Source organism: Hyla sarda, chromosome 1 (assembly GCF_029499605.1).
Source record: "Hyla sarda isolate aHylSar1 chromosome 1, aHylSar1.hap1, whole genome shotgun sequence".
NCBI lineage: Eukaryota > Metazoa > Chordata > Amphibia > Anura > Hylidae > Hyla > Hyla sarda.
Genome location: NC_079189.1, coordinates 5207963 through 5224327, shown reverse-complemented (window position 1 = coordinate 5224327; position 16365 = coordinate 5207963).

Here is a 16365-nt window from a genome sequence, read left to right as displayed (position 1 = left end):
CCGCGCTACTTCTGGCTCCTGCGTTACGCTGTGCGCTGCGCAATGACGAGTGACGTCCTCAACACGACGTCACTGCGCACAGTGACAGCTCAGGACCCCACCGGAGCCAGAAGTAGCTCGGACCCCGGGCCTCGGGAACAGGTAATTATAAAACCGGGGATGGGGGAGGCAATGGGGCAGTGGCGGTGGTTGGACTAAGGACCGGCAGGAGGAGAGAAGCAGGCAGCGGCGGTGGTCTCTGGCCCCGCAAAAGCCGATGCAGTTCATTGATTTAAAGTGCCCGCTTTAAATCATCGATCTGCAGCGGAGCTGGGGGGGGGGGATGCTGAAATAGCTTATAACTTATACCGGAATATCGGTATAAGTTATCGGCTATCGGCCTTGAAGTCCACAGATTATCGTTATCGGCCCTAAAAAATGGATATCGGTCAATCCCTACCCCTATGTGTCACAAAGTTATTGCTCTGAAGACGTGTCAATAACAATAACCTGCGTGGTGCTTCCCCCTGCAGAAGTGGCAGGTGTAACGGGTGAAACAACCACCTCTGTGTCGAAATGTTATTGCTCTGAAGACGTGTCAGTAACAATAACCTGTGTGGTGCCTCCCCCTGCAGACGTGGCAGGCATAATGGGTAAACAACCACCTGTGAGTTGAAATGTTGTTGTTCTGAAAAAATGTGTCAGTAACAATAACCTGTGTGGTGCCTTCCCCTGCAGACATGGCAGGCATAAAAGGTAAACAACCACCTGTGTGTCGTGATATTATTGCTCTGAAGACGTGTCAGTAACAATATCCTACTTGGTGCCTCCCCCTGCAGACGTGGCAGGCATAACGGGTAAACAACCACCTATGTGTTGAAATATTATTGCTCTGAAGACGTGTCAGTAACAATAACTTGTGTGATGCCTCCCCCTGCAGACATGGCAGGCATAACGGGTAAACAACCACCTATGTGTCGTATAGCTATTGCTCTGAAGATGTGTCAGTAGCAATTAACTGCGTGGTACCTACCCCTGCAGACGTGGCAGGCATAATGGGTTAACAACCATCTGTCTATCGAGATGTTGTTGCTCTGAAGGTGTGTCCGTAACAACAACTATGCAGTGCATCCCTCTGCAGACGTGGCAGTGAACAGGGTGTACCCCCACCTATGTATAGTGATGTGTTGCTCAGAAGAAACGTGTCAGTAACAACAACTACTCAGTGTATCCCCCTGCAGGCAAGGCAGGTGTGAAGGGTATACAACTGCCTATTTGTCATGGTGTTGTTGCTCTGAAAAATTGTCAGTAACAGCTGCGCAATGCAAGCCCCCTGCAGATGTGGCAGGTATGTTGGGAAACCGCTTATGAGTCATGATGTTATTTGCTATAGACGTGTAATTAAAAGGATTAAAAGGTATAGGCTGACGAACGTGCAGTACTAATATGTGATCGTGATACTGACTTGGTGACTACCATGGTGCATCAGCTGCGGGAAAAATTGCCAGTATAACCGCGTGGTGGCGTTTGCCCGTGATATGAACTGTACCATGTGAGGACACTAACGTTTGCTTAGGGTTCCTGCACACCACGTTTTTGTTATACAGTTCCTGTATACGGTTTCAAATTAAAAACCGTACGGAACTGTATAGAAAACTCTATGCATTGACTTAACATTGTAAACCGTATGCCAAACGCATAATCCGGTTTAGTCCATTTTGCATCTCATACGGTTTTGTCCAGTTTTTTACCCGTACCCAAAACTGTAGTCTACGACGTTTTTTGGTCCGGGTGAAAAACTGTATTAAACCGTATCCGTTTTTTTTTTTTAACATGGGAGTCAATGGGAACCGTACAGAACTGTATGTGCCTACGGTTCCATCAGGTTTTCACCATACGGTTTTTGACTTTGCACAGTTTTTTTTCTTGGAATTTCAATCAAACAAGTGAAACTTTATTCAAAATGGAGTGAAAAGTTAAAGTTTTTTCTTAAAAAAACGGATGCAACCGGACATCATTTTTCAAACTTATATGAGTTAAAATTTGTACACACTTTTTTATACAGTTTAGTCAGGTTTTGAGGAATCCGTTTTTCATCGAAAACCTGATACAGGAATTGTATTGCAAAAATGTGGTGTGCATGCACCAGTGAGCTGATCAGGACCTAGCTGTCACGATTCGGCTGGCAGGAGGTGGATCCTCTGTGCCAGAGAGGGATTGGCGTGGACCGTGCTAGTGGACCGGTTCTAAGTTACTACTGGTATTCACCAGAGCCCGCCGCAAAGCAGGATGGTCTTGCAGCGGCGGTAGTAACCAGGTCGTATCCACTAGCAACGGCTCAACCTCTCTGACTGCTGAAGATAGGCGCGGTACAAGGGAGTAGACAAGAGCAAGGTCGGACGTAGCAGAAGGTCGGGGCAGGCAGCAAGGATCGTAGTCAGGGGCAACGGCAGGAGGTCTGGAACACAGGCTAGGAACACACAAGGAAACGCTTTCACTGGCACAATGGCAACAAGATCCGGCGAGGGAGTGCAGGGGAAGTGAGGTATACATAGGGAGTGCACAGGTGAACACACTAATTAGACCAACTGCGCCAATCAGTGGCGCAGTGGCCCTTTAAATCGCAGAGACCCGGCGCGCGCCGGGACAGGACCGACGGAGAGCGAGTCAGGTACGGGAGCCGGGGTGCGCATCGCGAGCGGGCGCCACCCGCATCGCGAATCGCATCCCGGCTGGGGGCGGTATCGCAGCGCACCCGGTCAGTAGATCTGACCGGGGCGCTGCAGTAGCGAGGATGTTGCGAGCGCTCCGGGGAGGAGCGGGGACCCGGAGCGCTCGGCGTAACAGTACCCCCCCCCTTGGGTCTCCCCCTCTTCTTGGAGCCTGAGAACCTGAGGACCAGACTTTTGTCTAGGATGTTGTCCTCAGGTTCCCAGGATCTCTCTTCAGGACCACAGCCCTCCCAATCAACCAAAAATTTTTTTTTCCCTCTGACCGTCTTGGAGGCCAGTATCTCCTTCACGGAGAAGATGTCAGAAGAACCGGAAACAGGAGTGGGAGAAACAAGTTTGGGAGAGAAACGGTTGATGATGAGTGGTTTAAGGAGAGAGACATGAAAGGCATTGGGAATACGAAGAGAAGGAGGAAGAAGAAGTTTGTAAGAGACAGGATTAATTTGGCACAAGACTTTGAAAGGACCAAGATAGCGTGGTCCCAGTTTGTAACTGGGGACACGAAAGCGGACATATTTAGCGGAGAGCCATACCTTGTCTCCGGGAGCAAAAATGGGGGGAGCTCTTCTTTTCTTATCGGCAAACTTTTTCATGCGAGATGAAGCCTGTAAAAGAGAATTTTGGGTCTCTTTCCATATGGTGGAAAGATCACGAGTCACTTCATCCACAGCGGGCAAACCAGAGGGCAAGGGAATAGGGAGGGGGGGAAGAGGGTGACGGCCGTACACCACGAAAAATGGGGATTTAGCAGAAGATTCAGAGACTCTGAAGTTGTACGAGAATTCGGCCCAAGGTAGAAGATCTGCCCAGTCATCCTGGCGGGAGGAAACAAAATGTCGTAAATAGTCACCCAGGACCTGGTTAATTCTTTCTACGTGCCCATTGGATTGAGGATGATAAGCAGAAGAGAAGTTTAATTTAATCTTGAGTTGTTTACAGAGAGCCCTCCAGAATTTTGACACGAATTGGACGCCTCTATCCGAGACGATCTGCGTGGGCAAACCGTGAAGACGAAAAATGTGTACAAAAAATTGTTTTGCCAACTGAGGCGCTGAAGGAAGACCAGGAAGAGGAATAAAATGTGCCATCTTGGAAAATCGATCAACGACCACCCAAACAACAGTGTTGCTGTTACGCCTAGCGCTCCGGGTCCCTGCTCCTCCCCGGAGCGTGTACGGCGCCTCTCTCTCCGCAGCGCCCCGGTCGGCCCCGCTGACCGGGAGCGCTGCACTGTCATGGCCGTCGGGGATGCGATTCGCACAGCGGGACGCGCCCGCTCGCGAGTCGCATCCCAGGTCACTTACCCGTTCCCGTCCCCTGCTGTCATGTGCTGGCGCGCGCGGCTCCGCTCTCTAGGGCGCGCGCGCGCCAGCTCCCTGAGACTTAAAGGGCCAGTGCACCAATGATTGGTGCCTGGCCCAATTAGCTTAATTGGCTTCCACCTGGTCCCTGACTATATCTGACCTCCTCCCATGCACTCCCTGGCCGGATCTTGTTGCCCTTGTGCCTAGTGAAAGCGTTTTTGTGTGTCCAAAGCCTGTGTACCAGAACTTCTGCTATCCACCCTGACTACGAACCTTGCTGCCTGCCCCGACCTTCTGCTACGTCCGACCTTGCTTCTGTCTACTCCCTTGTACCGCGCCTATCTTCAGCAGCCAGAGAGGTTGAGCCGTTGCTAGTGGATACGACCTGGTCACTACCGCCGCAGCAAGACCATCCCGCTTTGCGGCGGGCTCTGGTGAAAACCAGTAGTGACTTAGAACCGGTCCACTAGCACGGTCCACGCCAATCCCTCTCTGGCACAGAGGATCCACCTCCTGCCAGCCGGCATCGTGACAGTAGATCCGGCCATGGATTCCGCTGAAGTTCCTCTGCCAGTTGTCGCCGACCTTCCCACACTGGTCGCCCAGCAAGCCCGACAGATCGCCCAGCAAGCCCAACAGATTGCCCAACAAGACCACCAGCTGTCGTACTTGACCACCATGACTCAGCAACTCCAGTCGCAGCTACAGCAGATTCAGTCTCAGCTACAGCAGCAGCAACCATCTCCTCCGCCAGCTCCTGCACCTCTTCCGCAGCGAGTGGCCACTCCTAGCCTCCGCTTGTCCTTGCCGGACAAATTTAATGGGGACTCTAAGTTTTGCCGTGGCTTTCTTTCGCAATGTTCCCTGCACTTGGAGATGATGTCGGATCAGTTTCCTACTGAAAGGTCTAAGGTGGCTTTCGTAGTCAGCCTTCTGTCTGGAAAAGCCCTGTCATGGGCCACACCGCTCTGGGACCGCGATGACCCCGTCACTGCCTCTGTACACTCCTTCTTCTCGGAAATTCGAAGTGTCTTTGAGGAACCTGCCCGAGCCTCTTCTGCTGAGACTGCCCTGCTGAACCTGGTCCAGGGTAATTCTTCCGTTGGCGAGTACGCCATACAATTCCGTACTCTTGCTTCTGAACTTTCCTGGAATAATGAGGCCCTCTGCGCGACCTTTAAAAAAGGCCTATCCAGCAACATTAAAGATGTTCTGGCCGCACGAGATACTCCTGCTAACCTGCATGAACTCATTCATCTAGCCACTCGCATTGACATGCGTTTTTCTGAGAGGCATCAAGAGCTCCGCCAGGAAAAAGACTTAGATCTCTGGACACCTCTCCCACAGTCTCCATTGCAATCTGCGCCTAGGCCTCCCGCCGAGGAGGCCATGCAAGTGGACCGGTCTCGCCTGACCCTGGAAGAGAGGAATCGCCGTAAGGAAGAGAATCTTTGTCTGTACTGTGCCAGTACCGAACATTTTTTGGTGGATTGCCCCATCCGTCCTCCACGTCTGGGAAACGCACGCTCGCACCCAGCTCTCGTGGGTGTGGCGTCTCTTGATGCTAAGTCGGCTTCTCCACGTCTCACGGTGCCTGTACGGATTTCGCCTTCAGCCAGCTCTTCCCTCTCAGCCGTGGCCTGCCTGGACTCTGGTGCCTCTGGGAATTTTATTCGGGAGTCCTTGGTGAATAAATTCCGCATCCCGGTGACCCGTCTTGTCAAGCCACTCCACATTTCCGCGGTCAACGGAGCCAGGTTGGATTGCACCGTGCGTTTCCGCACGAAGCCCCTCCTAATGTGCATCGGACCTCATCATGAGAAAATTGAGTTTTTGGTCCTCTCCAATTGCACTTCTGAAATTCTCCTTGGACTACCCTGGCTTCAACACCATTCCCCAACCCTGGATTGGTCCACAGGGGAGATCAAGAGCTGGGGTACCTCTTGCTTCAAGGACTGCCTTAAATCGGTTCCCAGTACTCCCTGCCGTGACCCTGTGGTTCCTCCTGTATCCGGTCTCCCTAAGGTCGTTATGGACTCTGCCCGCCTTAAGAAGTGCCTCTCCCCCCCTCCCAGTCCACTCAGGCAAGCCTCGGTGCCTCCTCATGGCCCTCGTCCTGGTGTCACACTGCCCCGTGCCAGGCCTCGCCCTCTGCCCTCCCTCCCCATTCCCACTCCTGCTGTACTGCCTGCCGTTGAGGAATCCCTCCATCCTTTCCCGGTGTCCTCATCCCAGGGGGGGCAGTTACCGGACAAAGAGAAGGGGAGACCTAAGGGGGGGGTACTGTTACGCCTAGCGCTCCGGGTCCCCGCTCCTCCCCGGAGCGCGTACGGCGCCTCTCTCTCCGCAGCGCCCCGGTCGGCCCCGCTGACCGGGAGCGCTGCACTGTCATGGCCGTCGGGGATGCGATTCGCACAGCGGGACGCGCCCGCTCGCGAGTCGCATCCCAGGTCACTTACCCGTTCCCTGCTGTCATGTGCTGGCGCGCGCGGCTCCGCTCTCTAGGGCGCGCGCGCGCCAGCTCCCTGAGACTTAAAGGGCCAGTGCACCAATGATTGGTGCCTGGCCCAATTAGCTTAATTGGCTTCCACCTGGTCCCTGACTATATCTGACCTCCTCCCATGCACTCCCTGGCCGGATCTTGTTGCCCTTGTGCCTAGTGAAAGCGTTTTTGTGTGTCCAAAGCCTGTGTACCAGAACTTCTGCTATCCACCCTGACTACGAACCTTGCTGCCTGCCCCGACCTTCTGCTACGTCCGACCTTGCTTCTGTCTACTCCCTTGTACCGCGCCTATCTTCAGCAGCCAGAGAGGTTGAGCCGTTGCTAGTGGATACGACCTGGTCACTACCGCCGCAGCAAGACCATCCCGCTTTGCAGCGGGCTCTGGTGAAAACCAGTAGTGACTTAGAACCGGTCCACTAGCACGGTCAACGCCAATCCCTTTCTGGCACAGAGGATCCACCTCCTGCCAGCCGGCATCGTGACAGTTGCCACGGGATGGGGGTAGGTCTGTAATAAAGTCCATACCAATCAGAGACCAAGGCTGTTCGGGGACAGGCAGAGGATGAAGGAGACCAGCAGGCTTCTGGCGAGGAGTCTTATCCCGGGCACAGACAGTACAGGCCCGCACAAAATCAACAACATCCGTCTCCAGAGTCGGCCACCAATAGAAACGAGAGATGAGTTGCAAGGACTTTTTGATGCCCGCATGGCCTGCGAGGTGGGAGGAGTGACCCCATTTGAGAATCCCGAGACGTTGGCGTGGAGAAACGAAGGTCTTCCCTGGAGGAGTTTGCCTGATGGAGGCTGGAGAAGTGGAGATCAGACAGTCAGGAGGAATGATATGTTGCGGAGAGACCTCTACTTCCGAGGCATCCGAGGAACGAGAGAGAGCATCGGCCCTAATGTTCTTGTCGGCAGGGCGAAAATGAATTTCAAAGTTAAAACGGGCAAAGAACAACGACCACCTGGCCTGGCGAGGATTCAGCCGTTGGGCAGACTGGAGATAGGAGAGATTCTTGTGATCGGTGTAAATGATAACTGGAAATTTTGATCCCTCCAGCAGATGCCTCCATTCCTCAAGTGCCAATTTAATGGCCAGTAGTTCTCGATCCCCGATGGAGTAGTTCCTCTCCGCCGGAGAGAAGGTCCTAGAAAAAAACCCACAAGTAACAGCATGCCTGGAAGAATTTTTTTGTAGAAGGACCGCTCCAGCTCCCACTGAGGAGGCATCAACCTCCAATAGGAAGGGTTTAGATGGGTCAGGTCTGGAGAGCACGGGAGCAGAAGAAAAGGCAGACTTGAGCCGTTTAAATGCGTCTTCTGCTTGGGGAGACCAGGACTTAGGATTGGCATTCTTCTTGGTTAAAGCCACGATAGGAGCCACAATAGTGGAAAAATGTGGAATAAATTGTCTGTAATAATTGGCGAACCCCAAAAAACGTTGGATAGCACGGAGTCCGGAGGGGCGTGGCCAATCTAAGACGGCAGAGAGTTTATCTGGGTCCATTTGTAGTCCCTGGCCAGAGACCAAGTATCCTAGGAAAGGAAGAGATTGACATTCAAACAGACATTTCTCCATTTTGGCATAAAGTTGATTGTCTCGAAGTCTCTGAAGAACCATGCGGACATGCTGGCGATGTTCTTCTAAGTTGGCAGAAAAAATCAGAATATCGTCCAGATACACAACAACACAGGAATATAAGAGATCACGAAAAATTTCATTAACAAAGTCTTGGAAGACGGCAGGGGCGTTGCACAGGCCAAAGGGCATGACCAGATACTCAAAGTGTCCATCTCTGGTGTTAAATGCAGTTTTCCATTCGTCCCCCTCCCTGATGCGGATGAGATTATAAGCACCTCTTAAGTCCAGTTTGGTAAAGATGTGGGCACCTTGAAGGCGATCAAAGAGTTCTGAGATAAGAGGTAGGGGGTAGCGGTTCTTTACCGTGATTTTATTAAGTCCGCGGTAATCAATGCAAGGACGTAGGGAGCCATCTTTTTTGGACACAAAGAAAAATCCAGCTCCGGCAGGAGAGGAGGATTTGCGGATAAACCCCTTTTTTAAATTTTCCTGGATGTATTCAGACATAGCAAGAGTCTCTGGGGCGGACAGAGGATAAATTCTGCCCCGGGGTGGAGTAGTGCCCGGGAGGAGGTCAATAGGACAGTCATAAGGCCTGTGAGGAGGTAAAGTCTCAGCTTGCTTTTTGCAAAATACGTCAGCATAGTCCATATAAGCCTTAGGGAGACCGGTTACAGGGGGAACCACAGGGTCACGGCAGGGAGTACTGGGAACCGGTTTAAGACAGTCCTTGAAACAAGAAGTACCCCAGCTCTTGATCTCTCCTGTGGACCAATCAAGGGTTGGGGAATGGCGTTGAAGCCACGGTAGTCCAAGGAGAATTTCGGAAGTGCAATTGGAGAGGACCAAAAACTCAATTTTTTCGTGATGAGGTCCGATGCACATTAGGAGGGGCTCCGTGCGGTAACGCACGGTACAGTCCAATCTTTCATTGTTAACACAATTGATGTAGAGGGGTCTGGCGAGACTGGTCACCGGGATGTTGAACCTGTTGATGAGAGAGGCCAAAATAAAATTTCCTGCAGATCCGGAATCCAAGAAGGCCATAGTAGAGAAGGAGAAGGTAGAGGCAGATATCCGCACGTGGAGAAGCAGAGTTGACATCAAGAACTGTCTCACCTTTGTGCGGAGTCAGCGTACGTCTTTCCAGGCGGGGAGGACGGATAGGACAATCCTTCAGGAAGTGTTCGGTACCGGCACAGTACAGGCAAAGATTCTCCATGCGGCGTCGTGTCCTCTCTTGAGGTGTCAAGCGAGACCGGTCAACTTGCATAGCCTCCACGGCGGGAGGCACAGGAACGGATTGCAGAGGACCAGAGGAGAGAGGAGCCGGGGAGAAAAAACGCCTCGTGCGAACAAAGTCCATATCCTGGCGGAGCTCCTGACGCCTTTCGGAAAAACGCATGTCAATGCGAGTGGCTAGATGAATGAGTTCATGCAGGTTAGCAGGAATTTCTCGTGCGGCCAGAACATCTTTAATGTTGCTGGATAGGCCTTTTTTAAAGGTCGCGCAGAGGGCCTCATTATTCCAGGATAATTCGGAAGCAAGAGTACGGAATTGGATGGCGTACTCGCCAACGGAAGAATTACCCTGGACCAGGTTCAGCAGGGCAGTCTCAGCAGAAGAGGCTCGGGCAGGTTCCTCAAAGACACTTCGAATTTCCGAGAAGAAGGAGTGTACAGAGGCAGTGACGGGGTCATTGCGGTCCCAGAGCGGTGTGGCCCATGACAGAGCTTTCCCAGACAGAAGGCTGACTACGAAAGCCACCTTAGACCTTTCAGTAGGAAACTGGTCCGACATCATCTCCAAGTGCAGGGAACATTGTGAAAGAAAGCCACGGCAAAACTTAGAGTCCCCATCAAATTTATCCGGCAAGGATAGTCGTAGGCCGGAAGCGGCCACTCGCTGCGGAGGAGGTGCAGGAGCTGGCGGAGGAGATGATTGCTGAAGCTGTGGTAGTAGCTGCTGTAGCATCACGGTCAGTTGAGACAGCTGGTGGCCTTGTTGCGCTATCTGTTGCGACTGCTGGGCGACCACCGTGGTGAGGTCGGCGACAACTGGCAGTGGAACTTCAGCGGGATCCATGGCCGGATCTACTGTCACGATTCGGCTGGCAGGAGGTGGATCCTCTGTGCCAGAGAGGGATTGGCGTGGACCGTGCTAGTGGACCGGTTCTAAGTTACTACTGGTATTCACCAGAGCCCGCCGCAAAGCGGGATGGTCTTGCAGCGGCGGTAGTAACCAGGTCGTATCCACTAGCAACGGCTCAACCTCTCTGACTGCTGAAGATAGGCGCGGTACAAGGGAGTAGACAAGAGCAAGGTCGGACGTAGCAGAAGGTCGGGGCAGGCAGCAAGGATCGTAGTCAGGGGCAACGGCAGGAGGTCTGGAACACAGGCTAGGAACACACAAGGAAACGCTTTCACTGGCACAATGGCAACAAGATCCGGCGAGGGAGTGCAGGGGAAGTGAGGTATACATAGGGAGTGCACAGGTGAACACACTAATTAGACCAACTGCGCCAATCAGTGGCGCAGTGGCCCTTTAAATCACAGAGACCCGGCGCGCGCGCGCCCTAGGGAGCGGGGCCGCGCGCGCCGGGACAGGACCGACGGAGAGCGAGTCAGGTACGGGAGCCGGGGTGCGCATCGCGAGCAGGCGCCACCCGCATCGCGAATCGCATCCCGGCTGGGGGCGGTATCGCAGCGCACCCGGTCAGTAGATCTGACCGGGGCGCTGCAGTAGCGAGGATGTTGCGAGCGCTCCGGGGAGGAGCGGGGACCCGGAGCGCTCGGCGTAACACTAGCAATGAGTGAGACTGACTTGGTAGCGTACATGATGCAATTAGAAAAGTGATTACTATCCGGAACTTCCGCTGAACTAACAGACATGTAGTACGACTGGAAACACATGCGTGGTTACAAAACATCTAACACATGCGCGGGGTGATGGCTATAGTAGTGCGAGTGTACTATTGAATGTATTGATGTAAAGGAACCGTCAGGAGTATGCCTGTAAATTCTAGCATCGATGTCTGTGTGTGACCTAACTATGCATCGTACGTGGCCATGAACGTATGACTGATATGCAAGCTAATAACCTACGTACAGTAAATGCTGCGTGTGACTGCACAGTGTAAAACAAAGTAAATTGCTATCGAAACTTACAGTATAGCATTATAAATCTAAAAGATGTATGCCCGGAGAGAATGCTGTGCAGTTATGTAACATGATTACTATAAACCTATAACACAGCATAAATGCATTAGTGTATGTACCGTGTAACGCTTTGGACATGTGTACTGAGATGCGTGAAAGTACCATATAAGCTATGACCGTATGTACAGTGTAAATGCTGTAGCGTGTGCATGGTGTGACTATGAGCGTATGAGCCGTATTCAATGAGCATATGTACATTATAAATTATGTGAATGTATACAGAGCATAGATGCCATCACTGTGCATAGTACTACTATGAGCGTGTATGAGCATCCGAACAGCGCCAACGCCACAGGTGCACGAACACAGGACGCCACAATCGCACATGCAGCACCAATGCCATGGGCATGTAAACACAAAGCCAGGAGCGCATGCGCAGCACCAAACCGCCAAGGATGCATGTGGCGCATAAATACTATCAAACGTGTGAACAAAGAGCGTATGAGCCATATAAATGCCAAGAACGTGTGAACAGTGTACATGCTATGAGCGCGAGAATGGTATAATGTCAATAACGAATGCACAGTATAAATGCCAAGAGCGAATGACAGTGTGAAAGCTATGAACATATGACAGTATGAATACCATGAGCAAAAGGACAGTATAAATGCCATGAGCGTGAGGACCATAATGCCACAAACGTATGAAACAGTATGATACTATAAGCGTGTGAACCGTCTAAAAGCCCTGGGCGTGTGATAGGTATGGGGTGACACCATTTTCTACTGCACCAGGCAATGCCACTGCTTGAAGCCATGGGATACTATAATCTGTCCCAGGCTGAAGGTGTAGATAAAGAAGAGTAGGAGCCCCAGGGCAAAGCAACAGTGAGAGAGCGTGGTGATGAGGTGGTGTGTGACTAGGGGGGAATTAACTGTGCACTTGGTGAAGTATAAGGAAATCCAGAAGAGGGCTAAATATGTGACGCCTAGGGATGAGAAAGTATGTAGCAGGAGGATGTGGTCGACTGTGTCAAAGGCAGAGGAGAGGTCAAGGAGAAGGAGCACAGAATATTGGTGGGAGGTTTTGGTGGTCAACAGATTGGCCACCTTGGTTAGGGTGGTTTCAGTATAGTGGTGGAGATGGAAGCCAGATTGTAGATGGTTGAAAAGTGAGTTGGATGAGAGATGGAAGGACAGTTCAAGGTAGACATGGTGTTCAAGGAGTTTGGATGGAAAGGGGAGAGGCAAAATGGGGCGTTAGCTAGATAAAGAGGATGGGCCAAGAGATGGTTTTATGAGATGAGTGTGATATTTGCAGGTTTCAATGATGAAGGAAAAATGCCGGTGTTTAATGATAGATCTAAGAGATACCCATTAACCCTGCCGATCAGCGTTTGGCTCCGCCACTTACATACAATAATTGAAGTGAAACCTTTCAGGGATGTCTTCTCCTCCTGATGAGACCTGCTAAGACTGGGCAATGGGGACACTTCATACTTGACCATCTGGATGCAGTAAAAACCCCATGCCATGCCCTAATCATTGTGTACAGTCGAATTTGGGGAGTGTGTCTAGAAACTGACCAAGAAGCCCCCCCCCCCCCTTCTCCAAGATTTAAGGACCTGGACTAACCACGTGGAGAGACTTACATGTAGATCTCATTGAAGAGAGGGGCTGATAATAGGACCTTCTCAGGATATTGTAAACACTATTGCTACATTAGAGTGGGGGAGATGCTGCTAAAGTCATTGAGAGGAGGACCAAGAGCTTTAATGCTCCTTGTGGCCAATAAGTGAAGTATGCCGGCAAACTATATTTTCTATGCTGCCTATCTTCCCATACTGGACTCTACCCATACTCTATGGACTGTAGCTTTGTTCTTTGTTTCTGTCTGGTATATAATTCCACGAACAACATTGGTGCTGTTCACTGATCACTTGCTCTGTTAACCTTCCCTAACCATTACAGTAATCTTCCCTAACCATTACAGTAATCTTCCCTAACCATACCACTAACTTTCCCCAACCATAACCCTAACCTTCCCTAACCATAACACTATACTTCCCTTACCCGATGATTAAAACCATACTTCCCTAACCGTAACCATCATTTTCTCTATCCGAATCTTCTATAATAAAAATTGTGCAGTAGAGGAGGCAGGAGGCCCAGGTTATGACTTACTGGAGGAGTGCTGGATGCAGGTGGCTCACATAATGATGTTCTACAGTTAACGTGTGAGGAATGACGGTAATGATGTGCAGTCCAGGGATAATGAATAGAACGTTACCTGGAGGTTATTTATCAGTCCCGTCAGTCTCTGATCACCTTGGCAAATTAGTGAAATCTCTGATTAGTTAGATCTCTAGGGCGAGCGGAGGAAGCAAAGGAACTTAAGTGTAAGCACCTCAGGAGGATTCATATCTCAGGAGACTTCAATCTGTCTGTAACATTGTGTTTACTATGTTTGAAACAATCACAAGTCATGGAACTAAAATGCATGTGATAATCCTGAGAAGAATGCAGTACCTATTGTCCCATAAAGAGAGAATGGATGACCTCATCATTTTCTGTTCTCATCACCTGTTCCAGCAACAGGCATAGGAGGACTTCTAATTTTCTATGATGATGAGCTAGGTCATCAATGTAACAAGTCACATATGGATGAGAATTCATGTGTCGAGGCACCCCCTATGACAATAGTACTACTAACCTTTAGCATTATATTTAGAATCGAATATGTATAGATGTAAAAGTATATTCTAATTCTATAGACCATTATAGTACAGTGCAGTTTTTATCCCACAATATCCCAAATTTCCCATAAAGTAAAATGTGTAAACAGCTCCTGTATTAGTAGATTCCATCTCAATCCCGTTTCTCCTTTTAGTAAGACATGTTCTTCTACAATAGTCCTCAACTATTCTGAATAGAACACAACCCTGTCACTTGAAAAAATCAATATATCTAGTCACAAGATAGTTCTCCTAGCTTCCCCGACTTGTCTCCCGTCTTCTTCTCCATTGCCACATTTCACCGAGTTCCTTTCTTCCAAGATGGATCAAATTCTTCCTGCAACTCCTCTGGAGTGTCTGCCAGCACCGTTATGGTTACAGGGCATCAGATTCTTTGTCATTGCCCACCAAAATCTTCTTGTCAAATTCAGTAACAACATGGATGATCGCTGAAGATTTCGAGTATTGAGGACACAGACACTGCGACCCTATGTACAATTAGGCATTTATTATGTGATAAAAGTTTATAAAATGAGGCGGACAAGATTTATACCAACTAACAATATAAATAATGGTACAGAAATCCTGTCCGTACCAGAGTGATGGGGTCACAAGGAGGCATACGTTCACCCACATCCTATCACAGGACATTTACGTATACGACTCATCCCACAATAACATTGTCAATGTCCGAGGAAGATACCCAGAGATGCCCACTAGACTGTACACATCCTGGGCTGTCACCATGGCTCAGTGGGTCCCTATAAGGCTTACAGTCTTTCATCGGTAGGGGATATCTATAGGTGCTTGCCTTTTCACAATATTTCTTCTCTGAGGAGACTGGATATGTATCAGTTGGGAATAGACAGGCCATCTCCAAATGCTGCCATTATCTGTAATGGCTGAGCTACTGATGGACAGACATGGGAACCCAATATCACTTTTACTAATAAATTACAGAACAAAAATATGTGTTGACTAAATAATTAAAGCATACATAAAAGCACATGTAGTGGAGATCTGGTGATCCACCTGGACCTCAGCCAGTGGTGTCATGTATGCCCTGCACTTTTCATATAGAGGCATACTGTGGAGAGGTGAGCAGACCCCCTAGAACATGAGATTCCATAGAAGACCTTCTGGGAATTCACAGACAGAGCAGGTAACTTCCAGCATCTGCAGAAGAACATCAGTGGCATCATCCACAGGCCTCCAGGACTACACGGGCCCTGATGACCTTCTATTCCAGTCATGAATGGAGGCTGGAGACATCTTGATGAATGTTGAATAATCCATCGAAGAAGTAACCAAAGACACTCAAAACCTGTGACGAAAAAGAGAGACAATAGGTGCTTTTCTGTTTCTATAGTGTGGCCGGTAAACTTCATGCCTATATCCACCTGAATACTACCATAAAGGGCTATGCAAGGGCTATGCAAAAAGTATAATCAAATCCATAATTCTTTGGTCTTCTAATTTACTACTACACTCTCGAATCCTTTCTAGTTTTGAGGAAATGTTTGTCTGATATGTCCTGACTAAAGCTGGGGGGACCAAATATAGAACTTTTGTCCTGGATAAGGTGATATGCTGGTTGGTGTGAACATCTATCTTATGTTTCTTTTCCACCTGAAGAGGATGTATTACTGTACAGCAGAGCAGTGACCTGCAATGAGGTGGGCCCAGCCAAATTAGAGCTATCTAATACAGAGTTCCTCAACCTAAGTTGCAGAACTACAACTTCCATCATGAAGTGACAACCTATAGCTGTCAGGGCATGATGGAAGTTGTAGTTTTGCCGCAGCCAGAGAGTTATAAGAAGTGTATCATAGGTAAAAGAGGATGAACTTGCACTCACCATCCATGTAGTCAATGAAATCACGGGTCCTCCGTGCAGCAGGGAGACATATGATGAGAGTGCACAGAGGCTAACAGTTGTTTTCGCACAGAGCCGTGTGCTTCTTCCGGCCTCACAGGCCGGAAGAAGCACACGGCTGTGTACGAAAACGGCTGTTAGCCTCTGAGCGCTCTCATCATATGTCTCCCTGCCGGACCCGTGATTTCATTGACTACATGGACAGTGAGTGCAAGTTCATCTTCTTTTACCTATCGGGCTATTACGCTACTTTTTTCATAACTTTTCTCCTCGCCAGTATTGCAACTTGGTAGCTACGGCCACTGGACATTATTGGGAACTGATGCATTTTTAGCTCACATAAGTACCCTTGCTAGTAACTGTGCCCACTGTTTCTTTTTGTATACTACTATATAAGATGGGTATCACTGGTCTAGTAGAACCTGCTGCTAATGGTTGGTACCTAACCATTTGTTCAGCATATGAAGAAGCTCATGCAGCACTTACTAAAACCACC